Source organism: Pararge aegeria, chromosome 20 (genome assembly GCF_905163445.1).
Source record: "Pararge aegeria chromosome 20, ilParAegt1.1, whole genome shotgun sequence".
NCBI lineage: Eukaryota > Metazoa > Arthropoda > Insecta > Lepidoptera > Nymphalidae > Pararge > Pararge aegeria.
The window spans coordinates 6974169-6981823 of record NC_053199.1 but is presented as its reverse complement, the minus strand read 5'-3'; the positions used below and the strand labels follow the sequence as shown (position 1 = coordinate 6981823).

Here is a 7655-nt window from a genome sequence, read left to right as displayed (position 1 = left end):
AAAAGTGTCCAGTTGTTGCGCTAAATAACAGTTCAAAAATCCTCCACATTGGCGCTGGTGGATGCACAGGGTATGGTATGAATGTAGCAATCGTAGATGAATTGAAGTATGCCGAGTTAAAAAATTTAATGTCATTATCGACTAAAGTAGTTAATTATTGAGAATTTCAACAACTTCCGTTGTACAAAATATTGTGGTAAATATAACCTTACTTCCTTGTATCTCCATACTTCCTTGTTTATTTTTCAAGCCTACTCTAACAATATTTATATTTGGCGCTTCTTTTAAGAGTTACCCTGATGCAAATGTGGCGCCATCCTAATTTAATACATTTTGACGACACTTTTTCATATACACAGATGACTCTCCTTACCTCTACCCTCCATAACTAGAACTAAAGAGTTTTCTAAATATGATAGGGAATCGACTAGTTTGTAATTTAAATTAATAATAGTGCTAAACATAACCATAAACATATTTTAAATTTATGTGTTCAATGTACCTAAACAGTGTTTAATTTTTTTTTTAATTGCTCCGTAAACTGTCGCAGGACTTTTTTTGTTGCTTGACATGATTTGTAATTAGGGACTAAAATTAAGTATATTAAGAGAGATGATTAGGTCCCCGAAAAAGTCATGGCATTTGCGAGTAGCAATGTTTACGCAAGTAAAGCAATCAAATAGCAATACCTGGGTGATTGAATCAAGAACAGATGTATTAGTCACACACGATAGTTTGTTTATATATTTGGCGTCTAAACAATCTGTGACTTTTGTCGTATTCTAGTGTAATTGAATGATTTGTTTACAACAGAATGGGCTCCATTGAAGATCTATCTATCTAACCTTATAGTAAAACTTGGCCTATAATTCATGATTTTAGGGCCAATCTGAGCAGGCGAAATATGGAGGAAACATTTCTATCAGAGCTTTGATGAAAGTATACAAACGTGCTCGCTCGCTTCGATTCAAAACCAGTAACTGAGTTTTATGCAAAGAGAATATAAACCAGAAATTTATTAACTCACTTCGATTAAGATAATTTGTCTATGATTTAAAATAATCTATTCAAACAGAGACAACTGTAGACAACCAAAGAGATGAACCAGAGAGAACCAAAAATAAATTTATAAAATGGCGGATACCTGCAAGTGACGTATGTGTTGTGTTTATGATTATTGAAGATTTTATGAAGTGCTGTGAATAAATAATGAAATAAGAACTCTTAGGAAAGATTATTTGTGACCAGTTAACTTGGTGAGTACGTTTTTAAATCTTTTATCTATCGATAAGATGACGGATCTCTACTCGCTTTTCTGCTAATGGCAATGTAGTAAATTGTAGGCGGACGACTTCGTAGTTCGTATACCTATGCGTTTGGTGAAATAGGCTATAGGATTTTAAAGAATTTGGGAACAGCATTCTAATTCATTCTTAATTAACATCCAGTCATATTGAGATGTAAATATTTATAGATTTTTTCCTGGTTGTATTGTTTTTAATGATATCATGGTCGTAAAGGTGGATAAAAATCGATACCTCTATATAAATTAAAGTCACAACATTTTAATGTTAAATTAAATAAACTAATATAAACTTATGATTATGGGTAGTTTTAAATAATTTTGCAAAACATATTTCCATTAAAATAATTATTCCATTTAAAATAAAAAAAATTATTATTTCCAAAAAAAAAATGAATTAATGATTTATTCCTAGATTTAATTGACAAGACTAAATTAATTTTTATAGCATGAATTGTAATTTTTCATTAAATGGGGCTGATTCTGTTGTAGACATAATCTGTGTGAGTGAGACTGGGAATCTCTTATCTAAATTAAGTAGACCAGGCTAAAATTAGGGCTAACTATTGCACTCTGTATTCCCTGGAAAAGGATAGCTTTTAGATATCAGTTCACTTAAGATTATAGGTGAAGCAGACAGGTAAAGCAGAATTGGCACCAATATGAATCCTAGCCTGCACAATGATAAGTTCAAAACAATATCTTTAATTAATTTTCCTATCAAAAGAACTCTCAAAATAAGTCCTCATCATCATCCGCCTCCTAGTGCTAAGTGCAGGCCTTCTCTAATTTTAATGCTTAGAGCTCAGATAATCTACCATGCTCCAATTTAATGTTGAGATTTTGCAATTTAAATAATAAATCTAAATATAATCTTTCTGCAAAAATAATACTGTTCGGAAATTTTCAGTTGGTACTGTAAAACAATAATAAACTGTCAACATAACTATGTTAAAAGTTTTCAATTAAAAATTCATTCAGCTATAAATAAATATAAATTAGACAAATTAATAAAACATATGTTTTCATAATAAAACAAAACAAAGTCAGGACTGAATTCCACAAATGACTTTACTAATATGTATCAAGAAGTACTACTAGCTATATAATTATAGTCTATACATTTGCAAACAAACTCATTACTGGAACATTAAAAAAAATTTTTTTTAACTAAAAATATAAAATATAATTTTTGCTTTCATAACAGGTGTTGAACATCACTGATTCAATTTGAACTCCTAAACAAAATAAGACTGAAAAAACCTGCACCTAATGTACCGATGAATACATTCTACTGTGGCATTAATCACAAATGAATATTATTAATACATCTTCAATTTAATTAAAACTAAACAAACTGTTGGAAAAACTGTTGGTATCAGGACTTAAACTACCCTCCCAGAATGATGCTCTTGTCCAATATTTTATTTTAAGTTTATAATATATCCTAAAGATTATGTATCTAGCTAAGGTTATCTTTATAAATAAATTCTTTAATATTCTATTACTATTCTATTCTACTCTTTAATAACTACTAATAATAATTGAAAATCACATTCTCATTTTTATATTATTTCCAACATAAAATCATGGTTTATTTATAACAGATGGACATGACTTTTCTTTAGATCTAGTTTATTATTATTTATTTTTATTTATGAAAACATTTTCATATGGATGTACCATGACAGCGGAAGCAGATTGTTTAGAGAATCTCAGTATTGTTTTTTCTTCTGGTTTACTTCACGAACACCATTATTTGAAATTATATTATTACTGTAATATAATAACCAATAAAATTATACGTAAAAATGTTATTTGCTTAAAATGCAGCTTTATAAAGTGTAAGAACTTTTGAAATCAGTTAAGTTGTTGAGTTTATCCATTTCACTCAAAAAACTAAATCTTTACTGTCCTTATAATATTAGTATTGAAAACATGAAGGGTTTTATCAAGATTTAAACCTATATTCAATACATATACAATATTATGAAGTTTCACATATATCAATCTGATTATTGCAAGATGATATGCTGATTCAGATGTTGTAATTAACTATTGGATGAATTGTTGTGAGAGTTCACATTATTGTGGGTGAAAATATCACTGTATGTAATTCTTCATAAACGCTTTGTATTATCAGTAAATCTCTTATAGAAAAAAATGTATACAAAGCCTATTCCTTTAAAATGTCATGGGAATTAAAGTTTATGTTAATGGGTGTCAACTTTATTAGAGACATCATAATGTTGTTTGAATGGGACAGAATTCATATTAACTTGCCGTTGCTTGCAACTGTGCCGCTCACTCTGTAGAATCAAATTCCATACTCACCATCTGGATGCCTGATGTCTCCGCAATCCTGCAAACTGAGGAACTCTTAATTAATGTGTTCCTCAGTGGACTCTGTTGGTGCTGCAATTAAGTTCTAAGTTTTTTTAAGATATTAAAACAGGTAATAACCGATTTGGTGCAGATGAAGTTGCGTGTGCCAGCTAGTTAATAATTATTATTGTTAAAGTAAATTACCTTAATAAATAAAATGGCAAATGTTTCTGAAAAGTGTGTGAATTATGTTAGTCAATACATTATTATACTTTTCAAATGATACATGACTTGTACATAGATATTGTAAGCTATGCTTACAATACTTAGTTATTACAAAGTTTGCCGCCAATCCACATTGGAACCGCATGGCGAGTTCGTGCTCCAAAACCCATACAGTTGAAGAGTTTGAATGCCTATGTATCTCAGCAGGGCTAGCACGGGCAGGAGATATAAATTATATCCCCCGATTATATCCTCTATCAAGGGATATAATTATCTTTTCCCCTTGCCAGAGCACGGCAACAGGGGAGAGGATAAATTTATCCCCGTTTGACATTTCTCGTGGATATATATCCCCCGCCCATAGCATGGGAAGAAATGAAAGGGGAAAGACTATCCTTTTTTGACATTTGAAAGAGACAATTTTATCCCCGTCCTTAGACGTGGGTTTAAAATTCTGTTAACGAATTAAAGTCGAAAAAAACATGTCTCGTGCTTTCTGGGGCTCTTATTATTCAAGTGAAATGGAGAAATCTGAACGAAAATTACACCGGCGATCTATACGTGACGCCAGTAGTCCGTTCGAATTTCCCGATGCAGAGTTCCAACACTTGTTTCGGATGGGTAAAAATTGTGTGCTGTACTCGTGCGAGGACCTTAAAGAGGCACTAACCACTAAATGCTGTCGATGGACTACCAGTGCACATAAAAGTAAGTTGTTATTAAGTACCTAAAATCACCTTGTGCAAAGACATCATCTATATATGAACGTAGGTTTAAAAAAAAGCATGGCTAATCACTTTTTGTCTAGGTTCTCACATCTTTAAGGCTATTAGCGGACGGTAGTTATCAGCGGGGACAGGTCAAGACCATGGCTGTTGCTCAAACAACAGTCAGCAAATAACTGACCCAAATTACTGGAGCTATTGTCAGTATGTGACTATATATAGGTACTTACTTCCTAATAATTCTCATGAGTAAATATAAATCCCATCCTGTTCAAAGTGCAGTGATGTGATAACTAGTTTTCACTTTATAGCCGAGTGCCCCTTGTACGTGTTGGTAAGATGGGAACTACAAGGTAAGGATAGAATAAGTGAAGAAGACCTAGCAAACCTCACCTTAGGGGATATTGTTAGGTTCACCACAGAGACTGGTAGGTTTCAGGGGGGACCCTGCCGGGACACCAGTAAAACCTGTGTCTCAAACATGGGGAATAGGGTGGAATGGTCCTTACATAGGACTGATCACCCGTCTGGCAATGGCAGACGGGTGGAATGGTCCTTACATAGGACTGATCACCCGTCTGGCAATGGCAGACATCCCCTCATCAAATATAGATATACTTACTTTAATAATAAAATTATTAGTCAGTACTTAGTACTTCAGTATAAGTACATAGCAAAGATATTCAATGCTAGGTACTTTAATTATTTTTCATTTCATTTTAGACTAATGCCAAAGTAGATATTATTCCCGGGAACAGACTCTGGAGATCCACGATAGATGTTCAACTGGTAAAGACAAATTATTTAGATCTAGAGTTTATCAAAAACTTAAACAATCAAGTAAGTTAATAATTTTAAAATATGTTTTACAGATTTGGGTGTGTGTCCATGACCAATTCATATTTATTAACTCTAAAGTAAAATATGAAAAGATACAGCTGTATGAAAGTAGAATCGGACAGTACTACATCTTATGTATGTTTTAAATAAAATGTGCAAACTTTCAAAACTTTACTTATTGTTGCCATTTACTAGTATAAAAGGGAAACAATGCAAATCAAAAAAAGTTACACACCTACCTATATCATTATATTATACTCCTCATAATTACCTAGAAATTACATGCCTAGGATTCTGCTGCATATGTTGTATACGACTAGTCTGGTAAATTATTTATATGAATATACAAAAAACAATGTCTCATTATAATAAAATTGTTTATTTGAGGAATTAGTACAAAAACTTGGCAGTAGATACTGTATTTAGTAATGAAATATAAGAAAATACAAAAAAAAATGTCTGATAAATTATTTAACATGGGCATGGGTTAATCATCACGTCCAAATTACAATGTAGGATTGTGCATATATTTCTATTCAACATTTTATTAAATTCTTGGAGAAAATCTGAAAAAGCAAAACAAGTAGGAATTAATTTACATGTTTAAATAACAAAGTAGAATTTTATTGGGGACTCAGGCTATGCTCTAGAGCCTTGGATGATGACTCCGGATCTAGAAGCTGCACCAAATAGTTCTGCAGAGAAGTACACAAACTGGCACTGCCAAGTAAGAAACTGTGTGGAAAGGGCCAATAGGTACCTCAAAGACACATTTCGCAGCTTGGGGATTGACTGGGTGCTTCATTACAGTCCCGAAAAAGCATCTCCACTTATATATGCCTGCATAACACTTTATAATATTATGCATCATTATAGGCGTGTATTGTAAATATATACTTTAAATAATATTTAAGTTCCCATAACTTATTATTATTGGGCACATTAATGTTTGGTAATATTATAAAATTATATCTTATAATAATGGTTCCTTATAAATCATACAATTTCACAGCATTTTCACATACAATTTGCCCTACTAATTTGGGTCAACAGTATTGAGCATAATATAATTTGTATATTTCAGAACTCTAATGGAGCAAATGACAGTAAATTTTGTAAATACGAGCGAAGAACAACATCAGACATCAAATATGGATCAAACAAGATTGTTAACAGTTGCTCGACAAAAAAGAGAAAGATTTATAAATACATATTTTAATTAATAAAATTTCTAAATTAACCTTTTCATCCTTTTTAATTTATTTTTGTGTGATAAATGAGCATCCTGCATTCTTCCATCTATACCTACTCTGGAAAATAAATAAATTCTTCACTTGGTTGACTTTACAGCAACATGTATACTATGTATATGTTGCCTGTGGTGCTGCATCCCCGTGCTGTTGCAGCTTTTTTAATGTCCTGCCACGTCTGCAAATAAAGGAAAAATTATGCAAGACTTGTTTGATGCCAACAACACTAATAAATAATTTAAATTTTTTGCACTTGCTTACTTTACCGCAAAATTGACTTAACTGTTTCCACTGATTGACCGTCCCGTCTGGCCCATGCTCCTTCAGTAATGACTAAGATTTGCCACTGGGAGTCTGCCCTTTTGGCTCCTAAGAGTTCCTGTGAATTCCCCAGTGGCAAGGTGGTTGTGGGTTGGCATGAAATCTACCAACATTTGCAATTGTATTTTATTACTTCTTGATCTGAATAAACACAAATTTGTCAACTAATGGGCCATAGAAAAAGGCAAGCACAACTTTAAATAAAATAGTACAAGATCAATAATTTGATATGTAAACAGGATTGGATCTTGATGATTAACGTCTCTGTTTACTTTCACTGTAAAACATTCATTCATTAGTTACGCTTCTAAATCAATAGGTAGTCACTTTTTTAAACATTTTATAATAGAAGACTTACTTTTTAGCACTCATTTTATTTTCTCGAAAGGTAGGTTTTATACCACTTTGAAAAATCCAGAATAAATAATATAAACAAACAGCCGCAGACGAGGAACATTTATAGATAAAAAAAACAATAAAAAACTTAGACAACTAAAACAAAACAGAAAACGAAAAATTTATTTGTCAAAACCATGAGCACAGATTAGAATAATTAATTTGTGACATTTCCCGGGGGTTCGTCTTTCCCCTATTATATCCACCGTGGATATATTGTCCACCCGTGTGCCCATGCTCGGGGGGTGGATATAAATGCGTGAGGGGATA

At 32.2% G+C, this 7655-nt stretch overlaps 1 protein-coding gene across 1 annotated transcript in view; it reads left to right on the top strand.

Moving 5' to 3' along the window:
- Positions 1–1143: 1143 nt before the first annotated feature.
- The window catches only part of LOC120632841 (tyrosine-protein kinase CSK), a 46841-nt gene continuing 40329 nt past the window's right edge, over positions 1144–7655 (top strand). The window contains exon 1 of the mRNA XM_039902877.1: positions 1144–1256. The gene's annotated coding sequence lies outside the window, so the exon portion shown is untranslated. The remainder of the gene's footprint in view (positions 1257–7655) is intronic.